This window comes from Colobus angolensis, unplaced genomic scaffold (genome assembly GCF_000951035.1).
Source record: "Colobus angolensis palliatus isolate OR3802 unplaced genomic scaffold, Cang.pa_1.0 Scaffold268, whole genome shotgun sequence".
In the NCBI taxonomy this organism is placed as follows: domain Eukaryota; kingdom Metazoa; phylum Chordata; class Mammalia; order Primates; family Cercopithecidae; genus Colobus; species Colobus angolensis.
Genome location: NW_012115910.1, coordinates 4,239,418 through 4,257,600, shown reverse-complemented (window position 1 = coordinate 4,257,600; position 18,183 = coordinate 4,239,418). Strand labels below are relative to the sequence as shown.

General features: G+C 43.9%; 1 protein-coding gene across 4 annotated transcripts in view; it reads right to left on the bottom strand.

The window, feature by feature from the left end:
- Positions 1-18,183, bottom strand: part of GRB10 (growth factor receptor-bound protein 10) — a 189,863-nt gene that overhangs the window by 80,584 nt on the left and 91,096 nt on the right. The window lies entirely within an intron of this gene.

Sequence of the window (18,183 nt, the reverse complement as noted above, 5' to 3'; positions counted from 1 at the left end):
CAGTGGAGAGCAATCAAACCCAAATGTACATCTTGGTGATCAGGTTCCAAACCTCAATCCTATTTTTCAAATGTTACGTAAGGGGTAGTGGGGCAACACTGAGAGAAGTATGACTGTATGGAGGCATGCATATTACATGTATTCATCATGATTGACATTGCGAGGCAATTCAATCATTAGAGCTGGGCTGCATTTCTACCTGTCTCCAGGCAGAAGCCATTTGGAGCATCTGCTCAGTTCCCTTCAGCACCCCGTTCTCTCTTCCCCACCCACTCCGGTAGGCCACACACAGCCAGAGCTGCATAGCAGTCCAACCCCACTGGCCTGGACTCAGCTGACTGAATCACAGGTGTCTCCCAAGATCAGGACTCTCTCCTCTCTGGGATTCCAGAAGTGAAACAAGAGACAGAAACAGAGCAGCACCTAACACTGACACTGGTTCCAGCCCAGAAAGGTTAAGTAGGAGCTGAAACTGTGACAGAGGTTTATGTGTGGCTGCTACTACAACACATGCCTGTGGGCTTCGGGTGCCCACCCATCCTCTTGATTGGCCAGAGTGCAGAAGGAAGCCCATCTTCACATCTTCTCTCTCTGCATGGGGCAGTGCAGAGAGAGAAGCCACAATGGCACAGAGAGTAAGCGAGAGAGAGAGAGAGCGGAAAATGCCCTTTAGAAAGGGAGGAATGAGCACACAGAGACTGCGATGGTTGGTTTTATGTGTCAACTTGGCTGGGCCATGGTGCCGGGTTTTAGCTAAACACTAGACTAGACTAGATGCTGTGAAGGTATTTTTTAGATGCAATTAACATTTAAACCACAGACTTTGAGTAAAGCAGATTGTTCTTCCTCATGTGAGAGGGCCTCAGCCCATCACCTGAAGACCTGAATAGAAGAAAAAGCCCGGCCTCCAAGGGGAAAGATGGAACTTTGCCTCCAGACCTGAACTGCAACCCTTCCCTGGACGTCTGGCCTGCCAACCTGCCCTGCAGATTTTGGACTTGCTAGCCTCCACAGTGTCATGAGCCAATTCCTAAAATACATATGTCTCTCTCTGTATATAGCCTATTTAATGGGTTGCAGCCCTATCTCTGTTTCTCTGGAAAAGCAGACTTAACACACACGGGCTCAGGGTCACAGACAGCAAGACCCTCTTCCTACCAAAGGCTACAGTGTTTAGTTGGTAGGAAGGAAAGCAGAGACTGGCACTTGCAAACTTGCTCACCCTGGCTGGCTCCTACTGGCTCTGGGTGCAGGGCCTGGGACATGGGCTTCCTATTTCTTAAGAGTCCTCAACTCTAACATGAGCTTAGCAATAGTGTCCACCCCACAGGGGGGTTGTAAGGACTAAGTTAGTTATTATCTGCTTTATAACAGAGCTTGGCACACAGTAAACAGGAAGATGTTATTTATTAGCCCTATTTCATCTATTTCTTACAAAATAACAAAAAGTGGTCGTTATTAACCTGGCTTAACAGCTGAGGAAACAGGCCTGGAAGAATTAAATCACCTGCCCAAGGTCACATAAGCAGTATTGAAAACAAGCTTTGCAGCCCTCATTCTCCCCTACCAGGTGTGTTCTCCTCACAGAAGCTCCAGAGGGGCACTCTGCCCTCTGGCTCGGAAGGCTTTGGTTTTAAAGGGCTCCCCTCATCTCCCAAGGTTAAAGGGCATAACAAGACAAGACATAAGGAAACCAAGTGACAACAAGGAGGGAGGTGGGTCCTGGGCAGCCACAGTAGTGCAGAGGGTGTGGAGGGGGCAGGGTCACCCCGGGGGTAGTGCTTCGGCTTCTGGGGTGAGTGGGACAGTAGGATCAGGGTTTAGCCAGATCATGCTCAAGATCCTGGTGAAGACAGACAGACAGAAGGGAGGGGTGAGGACAGAAGGGAGGCTGCTGAAATGGCAGCGATGAGACCACTGAGGCCCGGCCAGCACAGCCCCTGCTGGAAGAACAGAGGCCACATTCAACCCAGGCCCAGGGGAGAGGGCAGGGGCTGGTGAGCAGCAGGCTGGAAGAGGAAGGGTGCCTTAGAAAGATGGATCAGATGGATCTGAAGATGAGGACTGGGTGAAATCAGCAGCTGAGACTCAGCAAGCAGGGGCCTGTGTGCCCAGGATCTGTGTGGAAGGAGGGAAGAAGAGAGATGTTGCCATAGTTCGGGTTGTGAGTGGTCAAATATTAATTCTGGCCAGATATTAAAAGGACAAAGTGCTGAATCAATAATTAACAATTACTGCATAATCAATAATTAATGACAAGGGAGAACACTCAGAGTCAGCAGGCGAACTCTTGCTCATAGTTCCGGGGAGGTGGGCGGGGGGGCGGGGAAGAGTTGGTTGGCAAAAAATCAGGACCCCTGGAGGGGTAGGCATGTACCTGCCTGAGCTCCCCGAGGTCCCGAAGGCTTGTGTTGTGGCCTTAGGCAGAGGAGAGTCTCTCTGTGAACTGCTGGAGCAAAAACTACTGTCCAGAGAACTCTGCCTGCCGAAGACGAGACCTCAGTTCTGTATTTATTGAGACTGCTGCGTTCATTTTGAGGAAAAGTTCAGTTCACGGATCTGGGGCTTCAGGAAAGTTCTAGAACGTATGTATCACGCACCCACTCGTCTCCTACACTCCTATTTAGCTGACAGGGAATAGTTGCTTAATTGAAGCTCTGCAAAACAATGAGCACGAGTGCCACTCTTAACTTACCATATTAACAGCTCAATATTTCTATCTCAATGGGCCATCAAAAAGTCAATACTGGCTAAAACACAAAGTTCACTGTAAGTATAGTCGGTCTTGGGTGATGCAGGAGGTTGCTCCCAATGCCGCACACATGCAAACATGTCTACACACGTGCACACACATGCACGTGTGCTGTGGGGCCATGCTGCCAATTCAATGCCAGGCTTTTATCCTGCTTTGGACATAAAACAGTGGTACAGTTCTCACTCTGGGACTGCTCTCTTCTAGGAAAATAACATGTTTTCATTCCCTCTGGGGAATTTTCATGTGCAGTTATTTCTCTCTATGCATTCCCAACAGCCCCTGGCTGTGCTCCCCAGGCAGGTAGTCCCCGGGGTCTCCCATCCTTTTCCTGCTAAGCCTTCTCTCAGTCAACCAGATCATTCCTGGGTCACATCTCTGCAATTAGATCAAATGTAAAGTACTTCTGTCATTATTCAAAGTAAATACAAGTTAATAGATGCCAAAATATAAATGCAACACATGTCCTCAAAATGCTTTTACTCTCCTCTGAGGTGGATTATTTGTACAACTATTTTCTACTTCAATACATTCAATCCTGAATCTTTTCAACAAAGCCAGGTCAATCTGATAACTCAATAGGTTATAATCTTCATAAACTGAATCCAACCACTCTATCTGGATGTTTCAAACCTTCATACTTTCCAGAGCCATTAGAGCAAAAACAAAACTTTTTAGAAAATTTAAAATGCCCTACTTTAGAAACAACCATAAAACGTCCTGTGGGGTTCACTAGCATTTTATCTGCTTAGATAATAAAATCACTTATGGTTCTCAGACTTACAAGCTTCACTAAATTCTAATGAAGAGCGACAGTGAAATCTTCCAAACAGGGGTTTTAAGTCTGATTCAAAAGAAGACACTTTTTCATATTCTACACCAATTTTTTTTTAATTACCACATTAAGATACGACCGAAATCGCACTGAGTTCTTATAAGTATCCCTATGGCGTCTATTCTGTCAGCTGGTCCACCTCAGTACGGACTCTGTGTGCCACCTCTGTGCATGTGGCCAACTGTAAAATTCTTGTCCAGTCCCATGAATCGAAGTGGATCAATAATCACCCATTTGTGAAAGGCCTTCTGCCATGTAACAGAAGTGGGAGAATCAAGTAAACAAATGCTTCTCGCAGTGAATATTCAGATTGTCTCTTTAATGTTAACCTGATGCCAAAATATTCTCCATGAGGCTGCCCCACTGGGAGGAACACTGAAAGGGGAAGGAAAAAAATAATTTTATATATAAAATTTCACTTCACACAGATTTATAAGAATGTATTTTCTGCACAAATATAGGTCGAACAACATGGCTGTCAATCAAGTTGTTAATGGTTATTTTCCTTCTTTAAGTAACCCAATCGAAAACTGGGTATCAACTTTGCCCCAAATATTTGAGTAACTTGTCTGATCTCAAATTCACATCTCATCTAGTTTCACTGTCATTCGCAAACGGAGGTTGGTTTAGTTTTAAAATAGATATAAACTCAGGGAAACACATTTGCATTGGGCTTATAAATCATCACAAGTAAATGTCTTCCAAACAGCAGGCTAGGTGTGCTGACCAGGAAAAGGAAAGGAGGACAGAGAAACTCCTGGGGCAGAGGATTTAACTTCTAGCACCACCTTACCACCATCACCAATACATTTCTTAGTTTACAGCACCATCTAGTGTCTTCTTTACGTTGTTTACGAATTAAAGATGACACTGGATTCACTTACTAAATGATTTGGCACCATAAGGACATGCTATTTGCACCATGTGTTTAGGATGTGTCCATTACGGTCCCTTCTTCACAGACTTACACAAGCATCCATCAGTGTGCAATGCCTTCAGAGCTTTCTTCTCTACCCTCTTCCCCTATTTTCATATGGAAGATATACCCTGTTAAGTCATAAACAGCTGGGGTGGGCGTATATCATTAAGTCAAAGCAGATTCAGTCCCTAAGGAAAAAATAGATGGCACTTCATATGAAAAGTCTCTAACACATGTGCAAAAGCCAAAGTCCTTACACATTTCTAACTAGAAAAGAAGTGAAGGTCAGGCTGCAAAAGTGTTTTCCACTAGACCACGTTCACTTGGCAAGCAATTTCTGTTAACTTCTAACCAATTAAAACTTTGTGCAAATATAACTTAACCTTCTACTGAAATATCTTTTTGCGCAACAATTCATCTTCTATTCTCATGTATTCTAGTCACATGCACTTAATTTTCCATATATAGAGTTTGGACATAAGTAAGTAGAATAAGAAAGTCGGGTATTTTATGGTTAGAGTATTATTCTCTATCATATTTATGATATTTAAAGATACTCAGCAAGCACAAAAGCAAACCACCTAACCACAACTCCAAATAAAAATACAAATGGAATCAATGCTTTACTTCACAGGTTCCTACACACAGGCAGGATTTGAGGCAGAAAATAAAATCCCTAGAATTAATCTGTCCAACAAATGCATATAAATACCCTTGTACCTAGAAAGAGCTACACGGTCATAACTCTTGTCTTTCAGTGTTTACAAGAGAAACTGTCTTCTCCCAACCTTTGTCAAAAACAGCATCCTCTCCTCTCTACCTAGCTCACAAAAGACAAAGGCAACCACCATTTTCAGTCTCTAGTAATTTAGAAAACGCATGTCAACAAACTGATGAATTTAACAATTTGTAAGAATATATGTTTTTTGGTTTTTCATTATGAACAGACACATCTGCAAAAGAGTCGTGGCCTATGCTAATGGGCAGTGGCTGGGCTACAATCAGTGCTTTTGCCTATGGGGACTCAGCAGCCTCCACTCCAACTCCCAGGACCCACAGGCCACATGGGCAGAATCGCCATCCAAAGCATATTCAAAGTTCGTGATGACATAAAACAGGACAAAAATAAACATATATCCTTGGCATAACATAGTTAGACAAAGCTAAAATCACAAGGATGCTCTCAGTTTGCTGAGGCTACACTCACTTGTTCCCTGATTACTATTTACAGGTGGTTTCTTAATTATTTTTCTTAGAATGTTTTTTCTTCTCCTAAGACAAATGCAGACTAATGTATCCAGGAAGGCTGCATCCATATGTAATCCTATATCCCATTCCTTGAGGGTGGGCACATTTTTTTCTGCTACCTTGAAACTCCATCCAGACCCTCCTCCAAGAAGATCCCAACATGACTTACAGATCCAGGGCCCTACTCAACAATTCTACAGGTAACACAAAATACGGAGACCACTGATTCTCTGCTTTCATAAAATCTGCCCTCTGCTCTCCTTAAAGCTACATTTAAATATACACATTCTTTCTAAATAAAGCACTATCCCGCCCTTTGAGTGTTTAAGTATCTATGGCTGCTGTGCTATTTAGATTCAGAGCAATCAAGAAGCGACTTGAGAGCCAAATCCTAGAGTCTACAACCAAGAAGATGAGGCACAGCAAGCACAGCTCATGAGCTGCCCAGCAGGGTGCAGAAGGCTGGGAGACAAGAAAGGAGCCCCTCCATGGAGAAGTCGCCGGCTCTACCCCAAAGACGACCATCGGATATGCAGAAAGCCCTGAGCTGCATCCCTGGCCCTTTCGGACGTCAGGCAAGCTGCTCCAGTCTTCCGGCCTCCTCTTAGTTCCAACTCGAACAGCGATGGTGTTTATGGCTCCCAGGATGCGGCCTGACCTTGGGGCTCTCCTGACCCCTTCTTCTTTGTTTCCTTGAAAATGTGACTGTTAACGGTAGATAGAGAAAAATCTGTATTTTACAAATGAGCTGCTAAAATCCTATCTCCCTTGTGGAAGGAGAGAGGATTCTTACAATGCAACAACCAAGAAATGATTCTGTTGCCAAAATAATCTGGTTTATGAGCCTCTTTCCTCTGTGTGCACACGAAGCCTGCCATGAAGCACTGAAAAGATTGCCTGGGCATCTGAGCGTATTTGAGTTTACGGGGCTCCTTCAAAACGCGAAAGTAAACATTTGACATGCTTTCTGCAAGTTTCCATTTACATTTTTCATGTTTCACAGGGGCTGCACCCTTGCCTTCCATGTCAGGTGTAACTTCCCCTTTTAAGTCATTTTGCCCTAGCCTTCCTGCTTCTGCGCCTGGTAGGAGTTTAATTTCACCAGCCAGGGGTGCCAAGCTAATAGAATTTCTGACTCTGGGTGTGTCAGTGCTGGGCAGAGGAGTCTCTGAGCCCCTGGCTGATGAATCCTGAGTAAGTCAGGTGATCCTTAAAAGAGACAGAGCAGGGGACGGCGGGGGGCTTTGCTTTCCTTGACTGGAGGCAGCCCTGCCACCCACTCAACCCAATGTTTCTGTTGCCCCCTAGCACTGGCCACCTTGGGAACCAAGATATTGGGAAGGGACCTGAAGGGCATAAGGGAATATCCACAGACTCTTGAGAAGGGATTTTAGCTCACCCCAGAATGCCTGGAGCAGTTGGCTCAACAGAGCAATTTCAGGAGCCCCTAACTTCTTTGTCCAGGGTGTGGCGAGTCACTCCAGTGAGAGAGAGAGTTTGGTAGGTGGCAGCCTTTGCATCTCTTTGGGTAGATTGCTAGGCTTCCCTCATTTTGGGCTATACCTCTGCTGACGTTTTCCCCAGGCTCTGGGATTTAGGTGGGAAAAGTCATTAATGTGCCCTCAAGCAGGGTCAGAGCCATGATACCTGCTATTTGGTGTTTTTGGTTAAGTGTGTGAAAAGGCTTGGTAACAATATCTGAAAATCAATGATCATGTCAGCTCAACATCACCCGAACAAAGGGATGACCCCCATTTTTGCTTTTTATCTTTCAGGCCTTTACTATTTCCAGTTAAGCATTTGACAAGTTACAAACCAATAATATATACTACTTTCTTTCTGTACTTTTTGGCTTGTCATTTTACAGCAGTGGTTTGAAAAGCTTTAAATCAGAAATGAGTATTTACACTTTGGAAAATATATTTGAATCTGAGAGGAAAGGTGGCCTAAGGAATGAGATTTTATGACAGAAAGTGGTTTTTATTAATTAGTAACTGTCAGCATATAGTTTCTGGTCCAATTCAAAGGGGAGGGAAACATACATCTGTTAAATCTCAATGCTCACACTGAAATGTTGCAATGGAAAAATTTGGGCTTATTCATATTCAATAATTAAATATCTTCAAAGCTTAGAAGAAAGAAATAGAAATCTGTTTTTCTTTGTTCTATTTTTAAAAAGTAAAAGCAGGTGTATACCCCCCAAAATTGAAAGTAGGGACTTGAAGAGGCAATCGTACACCCTTGTTCACAGCAGTACTATTCATAGTAACCAAAAGGCGGAAACAGCACAAGTGGCCCTCAACAGATGAACAGATAAAGAAAACTGGCACATCTACATACAATGGAATATCATTCAGCCACAAAAAAGGAAGCTGCCTCTGAAACGCACTAGAACTCAGAAGAACCTTAAGGACATAATAAGCCAGTCACAAAAGGATAAACACTGTCTGATTCCGCTTATGACGTCCCTATAGTCGTCAAATTCCTATAGATAGTGGAATAGTGGTGGCCAGGGGCTGGGGAAGGAAATTTATTTGACAGGTATGGAGTTTCATTTCTGCAAGATGAATAGAATTCTATGGATGGATGGTGGTGATGGTTGTGCAACAATGTGAAAGTTCTTAATGCCACTGAAGTGTGCATTTAAAAATGGTAAGGATGGGCTGGGAGTGGTGGTTCATGCCCGTAATCCCAGCACTTTGGGAGGCCAAGGCGGGCGGATCACCTGAGGTCATCAGGAGTTCAACACCAGCCTGACCAACATGGTGAAACCCTGTCTCTACTAAAAATACAAGTATTAGCCGGGTGTGGTGGTGTGCACCTGTAGATCCCAGTTACTCAGGAGGCTGAGGCAGGAGGATCGCTTGAACCCGGGAGGCGGACACTGCAGTGAGCTGAGATCGCGCCCCTGCATTCCAGCCTGGGTGCCAGAGTGAGACTCCGTCTCAAAAAAATAAATAAAAAACAAAAAATAAAAAACAATGGTAAGGATGGTAAATTGTGTTATAGGTGTATTTTACCACAATTAAAAATAATAATTAAAAAACAAAAGCAGTTATTAAATTGTATTGTTCCCAGGTTACCCTCCAGGTGATGCCAAGCAGACTGGCTTGCTAAAGGACCAGGACAAAGCTGGTCATTTCTTAAGTTACACTAAACATAGATTCCTCTTCCTAGAAAACTAAGAATTTTCAGTATAAATGTGTTTGCTTCCCCACTAATCCTGCAGACCACGGCAGGTGGGATTTTAAAAAACTGTTTATCTTTAATGACACATGCAAAGTGCCACTGCCAGTGGAGGCTCATTAAATTAAACTTATAAAAATGTAGACAGTCTATCTCCTTTTACAGACAGCTGGGCCAACAGCCCCTCACCCATTTCCCCAGGACAACTGGTGGCAAAGGCTAAAGTCTAGGGCAAACTTCAGAATCAAATGCAGATAGCCTGGCGACCAGACAACTGCAACTCTATCATCACCAAAAAAAAAGCAAGATAATAATTAATCACTCTGTACTTTGAGTCCAGTGAGCTTTTTTTTTTTTTTTAATTGTGGTTTAGGGAGTTGTACAGTAATTCTATTTAAAAAAAATAAGGAAAGCAATTCATCTTAGTGATTTCATCAAAGACCTGGCATCCAATGTTCAGTGAGCATCCCCTAGAAAAGCATGTAAAGTTTCCTCTTTCCTGGGTTTCATCCTGCCACACTGTTGCAAGGAAGCACCTGGGCATTACTAAGATTACTGACGGGTCAGGCTCTTTGTGACTGCCTGGACTCTGCACCATAGAGCCTATACAACACAGGAAACAAATTTTCCACTACCAAAACATTACAGCCTGCCCGGCAAGAACCAAAAACCTAAGCTAAAACTGCACTTAATATGCACAGATTCAGCTAAGCAATTCTACCTGTACTACTCAAAAGATACTTCGGGAGTGACAGAGAAACATACCCACAAAATATCACTCAAAAAGAGCAAAGGATTAACTGCATCTTTCCCAAGTCTTCCTCAGCCATTTGATCTGTTTCCTCTCAGGCTTTTGATTTTAATTCCTAATTCTTCTATTACATCGCAAGTCACGGAGAAGCAGAAGTACAAGAAACTATATAAATAACTTGGCATTCTGGAAGGTTCTCATTTTCCATGAACCCTAAAAATATTAGCCCGAGAACACTGGAATTAAAGAGGGAAAATTCACGTTATGGTCCAAATTTCTGTCACTCACTAGCACTGTGCTCTCAGAAAGTCCATTTTTTAAAGGTAAATTAGACACTGGGGAATCTTTACCATCACATCCAATGTTAACACTCTATGATTCTGTGGATTTAAGTCCATAAATTTAAAATCCATTCATTTACCCGATATTTTTCTTCATTCAACAAATATTTGCTGAGCACTAACTACATCACTTCAGGTATTGGAAATACAGATGTTAACAAAACAGACATAAATCCCTGCCACCTTGATGCAGTGACGTCTTAAGCAACGACCTTTGGAAAAGGATTTGCAAGGCTAAATATAACATAGCAAGGAAGGACAGGAAACTGTTTTTACTACTTCTGGAAAAATAATTCCCTCCACAAAGAAGCTAAAACCTGCTTCAGTTAAGCAGCAACTAAAGGAGAGACGAGGAGGTGGAAATATCCTGTAGGAAAGAAAGAGTGGGCACCCAACGGCAAGGGGCACTGGAACCCAAAGGAGGGACCCCAAGCCCCAGCGTTCTGCAAGAGAGGTGGGAAGGCAAGGGAAGTGCAGAGTCGAATACAGTGTGCGTCCTCAGACGAAGAGTTTCTTGGCAGAGTTCACGACGCTCCCAGTTTATAAAAGTATCCCAGAGGCCAGAAATTCTCCTAGGATGGTTATGCACACTGCTTGGCAGACAGAAGAGTTTTAAAATGAGATCTCTGTTTACAGGCAAGACAGTCAAGTAGAGGGCATTCAGCTCTAAAAAGAGCCTGAATTCTAAGGCATCAGGATGAGAAAAGTCATTCTAGGAGAACAGTACCAGGCAATTCCAAGAAATGGCAGTTCTCCAAAAACTGAAATGCCCAGGAGAGAGGAGCCAGTTTTCCAGAATGTGGATGGAAATGCAGCTTAACCAGAAAAACAGGACACTCCAGATGAGCCTGAAGGGGCAGATGATCTAGAGTTGTAACCCTCAAACCGCCAGATGCATGGGGCCACCTAGGAACTTCTGGGGTGGGAAAACCAGTTCCTGAGATGCACCTGGCATTCTGATTCCTAGTCTCTGGGGGTGGGTTCAGAAAATGAACAGAGTTCCTGCTAGGGTCTGAATAGCTGTGTTCTCCCAAAATTCATGTGTTGAAATCCTAACCTCTACAGAGAAGGTATTAGGAGGTGGGGCCTTTGGGAGGTGACTGGGTTATGGGGGTAGAGCCCAAATGATGGAATTTGTGCCCTGATAAAGCCCTGGAGAGACCCTTCCCCATTCCACGATGTGAGGACACGGCAAGAAGATGCCATCTGTAACGCAGAGGGAGAGTCGTCACCAGCTGCCAGATCTGGGAGCACCTTGATCTTGGACTCCCCAGCCTCCAGAGCTGGGAGAAATAAATTTCTGTTGTTTGTAAGCCATCTAGTTGATGGCATTTTCTTACAGCAACTCAAACAGACGAAGAGTTCCAAAACGAATGCTTATTATTTTTAAGATAATTATTTTTGAGGTGCCTTTTGAATAGCACCCCAGGGAGAGGGGATGCTCCAGGTTTTGATGAACAAAGTGTGGAACAAGCACAGGGAGAGAGATTTCACAGTGGGGAGTCATGAGAGAGGAAGAGACTTGTGTTATGATTTTTATTGCTTCTCTCTATAGAACATTACATTATTAATGAGCATGACAAACAAAAGCCACCATTTTGTGAGCACATGCAAAGTACCAGATCCTATGCCAGGCAATTCTCACAGTTCAAGCTATTCCCAATCTTCCTACCAAACCAGCCAAGCAGGCATTTTTACATATTTCAGGGGAAGAAACTGAGGCACCCAATAACTCAGCTACCAAGACACAGAGTGGAGAGTCTGCCTAACTCCAAAGTTGGACATACTGCCTCCTTACATTTTAATAATTGTCTTTCGTTTTTTCCTCAATAAATGTAAGTTTTATTTTAATTTTTTATTTAGATACCTTCCTTTGTCAGTGAACTTGAGTTTCTAGAAGGTTGGAGCTGCCCTTGCCTCATGACCTTACCCTGAGTCTGGCACACACCAGGTGCTCAGTACATGTTAGTTGAGTAGATGGGAAATAGACTCATCAGTTTCCATCAATCAAGCGGTAGAATTTTCCCGAAAGCCAGACAGCCAGGCAGAGTTCCCAAACTCTCTGGAGGCTGCTGTATCTCCAATCTTTTAGTTTCCTGGAAAAAGGCCCACAGGGTAACCCACCAGGTATATAAATGCCAGATTGTCTTATTCCAAAAATGGATAGCACGTGTCCAAAGAAGATTTGTTCCAGGCCTAGGAATCTATTGATAGGATACATTCCCCAGCAGTCAGGTCTTACCAAGTCTTACCTGACCATGCCAGGCCTCCCTGCTCCTCCACAGACTGCAGGAGTGACACTCAACAAGCCCTCCGTTATGGCGAGCCTTCACATCTCTGCCTTGAATCCTCCCTTGCCCATCCCAGTAGTGTTTCTGTCCAGGAAATGCAGCAAATGCAATGCCAGCCCTGGGCTTCTCTGCTCTGGGAAACCCCCGCTGCCTCTTGCATGCATGCTTCCCACACAAGCCCAAGCCTTTCATGTCTCCACTCAACCCTGGATGCAGCTCCATGCATCTGCGGATCCTGCCGGAGGGAAGACATCATTTAGCATGTCACTACCTTCTTCTCTGCTTCTGCATGGTGTCTACAAAGCAACAAATCTGCTGTCCTTCTAAGGAACAGCAGTTGCCCATGATATAAGGTCAGTCTCCCCCTTGGTACCTTGTCCTGCCAGCAGAGGCCACAATGGAATATGAGAAGTTGGCGCTTGGTGGGATGCTAGGCGCTGCCCTGGGAAGATTTCTATTTCCAAATGGAAGGTGAAAACAAGATGTGTCTGACACATCATGTCCTTACTGCTCACATCTCCAAGGAGCACAGACACTTAGCACTCAACAAAGCCAAATTCAGTATCATATTTCACAAGTATTCCTCGTCTGTTCTGCTCAATGCAGCGTATGCTGGTGAAAAAGAGTGGTTCAGATTGAGAAACCGTAGAGGGGAGGGGGGAACAGTACAAGAATCTAGCACTATGCCAAATGTTCACATACGGCATCTAAGTAGCCTTATGCCAAACCATGAGCTAAATGCTATCAGCCGCATTTCACAAATGAGAAAACCAAGGTCAGCAAGGCTAAAACACACACTCAGCATCACACAGCCATGAGTAAAACCTGATTCCTCCTCTGGTTTAACTACAAATCCAACATCTTTCAGTTTTCCCAAAGATTTAAAAAACAAAAAACAACATGATCCCTGGGCTTAAGGAACACAAACTGCAAAGACAGACATGTATTTGATAATTTAATAAAGCGAAGTATGACAGGTCTGGGGCAGAAGTAAAACGCCACAGAGGATACCAAAGAGGAAGCAGCTGCTTTTAATTGGCAGAGGGAGAAAGGAAAGCATACAGGGAGAAGGTAGTGTCATCTCTGTCAGAATCAAAGAATGAGAGAAACTTAAACACACAAAAGAGGTTAAATCATTCCTGGCTAGGGGCTGCCCACAAAGGCAGGGGAGGGCAAAAATAAACTGCGGTTCCAGAAAAGCAAGCTGTCTATGCAGTTGGCCCAGGTGATGTGTGTATAGGAAGGACATGAGAAGACGCCAAAGGGCAGAGTGAGGACTCGCTCCTGGGCCACTGAATCCCACTCTCAGAGAAGACAATGGTGTTCCCAGACTGTTTAAAAAAAAAAAAAAAAAATCTGACAACCACACAGAATGGTCAGAAGGTACAGAAGCAGGCAGTGAGCGACAAGGGTAGGGGTCGGGGGTGGGGGGAGTGCAGCGGGTGGCAGAGGTGGAGCAGATGTTGAGTGAGACCTGCGTGAAACTGAACTATCGGCAAGCACGTGAACAGGGAAAGATGGATTCCAGGTTACTGCAGAGTGTACCAGAAGCAGGGGTGGAGGTTATCAGGGGCTTCTGTGAGTCTGTGACAGGAAGTACTCCCAACCAAGGAGAGCTGGCCATGCACAGAGCCTGCTCCTGCTGGAGGGTGGAGGCCAGGAAGAGTCCAACCAGACAACTTGCCTTCATCTCTCTCCGAAACTACTCCCTGCTTCAAATACCCACAGTGGATTAGCCTCTGTAATGACAAGAGTCTAGAATCACTGGGAGTGCCCCGTCTGCTCCAAGGTGGGGAAACCATTTTGCCATGGTGCAGAAATCTAGCTGATCCCCCTATCAGTAGCTGGGGTACTGCAGGGAGTCCCCATTCAGGATGCTGAGTCCCCAAGAGGAAGCACTAGTTATGCAAAGGTACTCTCAGCCATTTGGCACACAAGCAGATTAGAGGCCTGCTGTCATTATTTTTCAGTGCGTTTAAAAATATATCTACAAAGATGGGAGGGTTAATGACTGGGCACTAACTTCCTCTTGTCATTGCCCCCCTCACCCTTTGAACAACTCAGGACTATCGTGAAAGACTTTCTTGGTCAGGCTGAATCCAAAGTTGAAGGGGTTTAGGGGCCAGTCCATGCAGGTTGTAAGGGACAAAGGTGGGGGTAGGGAGACCACAAGGCAGGTTCCTGGCTCCAACACTTGCTGAGTCTCGGGGCGCCCTAACACCGAATGTTAAACACCACAGAAATGTCTGCTCCTCAGAGGGTCACTGTAAGGACTGACTACAAACGTGCATACAGTGTCTACCCATGGGTAAGAAACTAACATTTTTTAGGACCTCCTTAGAGATGGGATTAATTCATAGTGGGGAATATAATATTAGCCATGTTAACAAAAGTGATATTGGAAACCTTGCTAAATTGCTTCTGAAGGCAATACTAGTACATTCTGTAGCAAATGACAGAAGGTTTTTTTTTTTTTTTCCTTTTAACCTAACTGAAATTCTCTAGTTTGATACCTTCCTTTGGGGAGAGAGTTTAAAATTGTATAAGAAAGACAGCTCATGCCAAAATAAGGAAGTATTCTATTTATCTGGAATAGCTAGAGGCTGCCTGATTAGTACTGGCTAATTGTGGTTAAAAAGAAAAAAAAGGCTAGGGGCAGTGGCTCACAACCAGCACTTTGGGAGGCCGAGACGGGTGGATCACCTGAGGTCGGGAGTCCAAGACCAGCCTGACCAACATGGAGAAACCCCATCTCTACTAAAAGTACAAAATTAGCTGGGTGTGGTGGCGCATGCCTGTAGTCCCAGCTGCTCGGGAGACTGAGGCAGGAGAATAGCTTGAACCCGGGAGGCGGAGGTTGTAGTGAGTCAAGATCGCGCCATTGCACTCCAGCCTGGGCAACAAGAGCGACATTCTGTCTCAAAAAAAAAAAGAAAAAAAAAAGGTTAATTTAGGCAAACTACAATATAGTGGAAAAATATAATACAGACATTGGATTTTAAGAGATAGAATATTCTCATTTCTACCTAGGGGAAATTTAAAGGTACTCTTTCATCACTGATCTTAATGAAATGAAAGAATTCCTTCTTCCTAAGTTGTACTCTGCTACTTTTAAAAAGGATTTGCACTTCCTTGGATGGAAACGGTCCATATGCTGTGGATCATTAAATTAGAAATGACTCACTGCTCACCACTGCGTCCCCTGGGCCTGGGCCCCAGGCCTCCTATTGCCTAGACAAGCAACAGATCCTTGTTTCACAAATGAATGAACGAATGAACGAATGAATGAAAGACACAGGGAAACTGCGGAGCAAGGAGATGAAAAGCAAACACACCAGGGGAACAGAAAGAGTTGCTGGGATAAAGCCCTCTATTGAGCTGCGAGCATCGTGACAGCTAAAGGAAACATGAAACATTAATGGAGTCCAATTATCTGCCAAAGGGGACCAGACAAAAGAGTGGCGTGAACTGTCAGAGCATGGGGAAGGCGAAGGCCCAGAATAGCTGAGATTTGAAAAATTACAAAGGATGACAATGGCTTTTTCAGTTCTGCTCCAAATAAGGACCAGGAGGGAGAGGTCTGCTGCTTGCCTAACACTGGGGCAAGACAAAGAGAACGCAGGCTCCTCAATGCCTTTTTTGTTCCTATCTTCCTTATTAAGACAAATGATCTACAAAGTGAAAAGGAAGGCATAAGCACAATTAAAGGGAAACCACTGTCCCAGGCGGCGGGGGTGGGGGGCGGGGGCGGGGGCAACTGTAGGGATTCGATCTACTGCTTTCAAGACCAAGGAAAACTCAATCCCTACAGCTGAAATCTCAGTTTGAGTCACTGAATGATCTGAGGAATCAAAAAGAAAGAAAATACCGGTGGACTTGGATAAGGACGGAGGGATAATCTAGAAGCAGAATAGTAGAGGGATGAAATGCTCAGAGGCCAGAGCCCACCAGCCTGGGTTCAAATCCCAGCTCTGCCACTCTCAAGGGCTGTGATCTGGGCAACTCTCCTACTTCTGGCTTCAGTTTTCTCAGTTTCCCTATAAATATGGAGATAATAACAGTGCCTACCTCATATGACAGGTAGATTCAATGGCTTAAAATACGAAGCATAAGTTCTTAATAGATTAGGAACCTACTATTATAGCTGGGGAAGTCACTTAAACATGTAAGCAACAGATGAAGGTAAGAAATCACAACATATCTAATAAACTGTACTATCATAATTTAACTGGAGGTTGTAGAAGAATCATTAATGAAATGCACAAATGCTATTATTTGGTGTGGCATGACTCCACTTCCATAAGGCAGAAACAAAATGTGGGCATTAGTTATTTTGTGGGAAAAGGATTATAGATGATTTTTTCTCCTAGCTTTTCTGCATCTCAACCCGAATAGAAGGTATTTAGTGTCTGCGGTGGGGGCAGTCACAGAAATCACAACTATCACCAACTCTGGCAACAGTGTGCAACTGGAGACCATCATTCACTACTTTTCAGGACCATGCTGAGCGTTTGAGAAAAAGAAAGTTACCACCGGAAATAGCACAGTTTCACCACGAGGAAATGATACTAACAAAAGTTACTTTTGTATAGATACAGTTAGCTCCCCATATCCACAGATTTAACCAATTGAAGATTGAAAATATTAAAAAAAAACAGTATACTTGCGCATGTACAGATTTTTCTCGTCATTATTCTCCAAACAATGCAGTGTAACAACTATTTCCATAGCATTGACATTGTATTAGGTATTATAAGTAATCTAGAAATGATCTAAAGTATAGGGGAGAAAATGCGTGGGTTATATGCAAATACTGTGCCATTTTATATCAGGGACTTTGAGCATCCTTGGATTCTGGCATTCACAGGAGGTTCCTGCAGATATCAAGGGATAACTGTGTACACACACACACACACACACACACACGTATATATATAATGAATAAAATCTTGAAGTTTTTTTGTGGATAACATAGTAAAAGATGAACAGATAAGAGAACATTAGAGGAATCATGATGCAATATGTTGTCTTCCTGCTTGAGTTCATGCTCTCTCATCAATCATGCCCTCATCCAAACTGCTGCCCATGTCTCATGAATGGTAAGGCACAGCAGGAGGGCAGGGCGCTGGGGACTGGTTTCTACCTTTGCTTGCCTAGAGTTACCAGGACTTCCCACAAGGAGGAGAGAGGCAGGAGCTCAGGACCTTTCTGGAGACCACAAGTCTATTAATGGCATGTGAGTTCAGGAATTCATTAAATATCTATGAAGTATGACTTCAGACCAGGCAGTATAGTGGAACCATATGTCACAGTAAGTAAGACATGTGTACTGCCCTCAAAAAATGTATGATCTAGGGAGAAAGGGAAAAATACACTATACAAAATAATGCTCGCAACAGGCAGCTTATACATATGGGAGTATGCAGGGCGGCTCCTCTAAATTAAAACCTGAGATGGACTTTGGCTTTGATTCCCATCCCACCACTGAGTTAACCTGTCTGTGACTTCTGGGCAAGTTATCAAACCTCTCAGCCTCAGTTTTCCCATCTGTAGCTTTGATGAGGAAGATAAGACATGCAGGGAGGTTCTAGCACAGGCCTCAAAGTTGTCATCGGCAACATTATTTTTGCCAATAATTATGCATGATGGGTACAAGTAAATGAAGACTCTAAAGTACAAAGTGATTCCTAACTTACCCCCAGTCAAAGAGCATTGCTGGAAGAGACCACAAGACACAAAAACAGCCAGCCCAAAGCCAGGCTGTGCCCTTCTGCACCTAATGATGCTCAGAATGGCTTCTTGGAGGAAAAAACCAAACATTTATTTTCTTGATCTATTTTACCTTCTCTAATAACTGGCA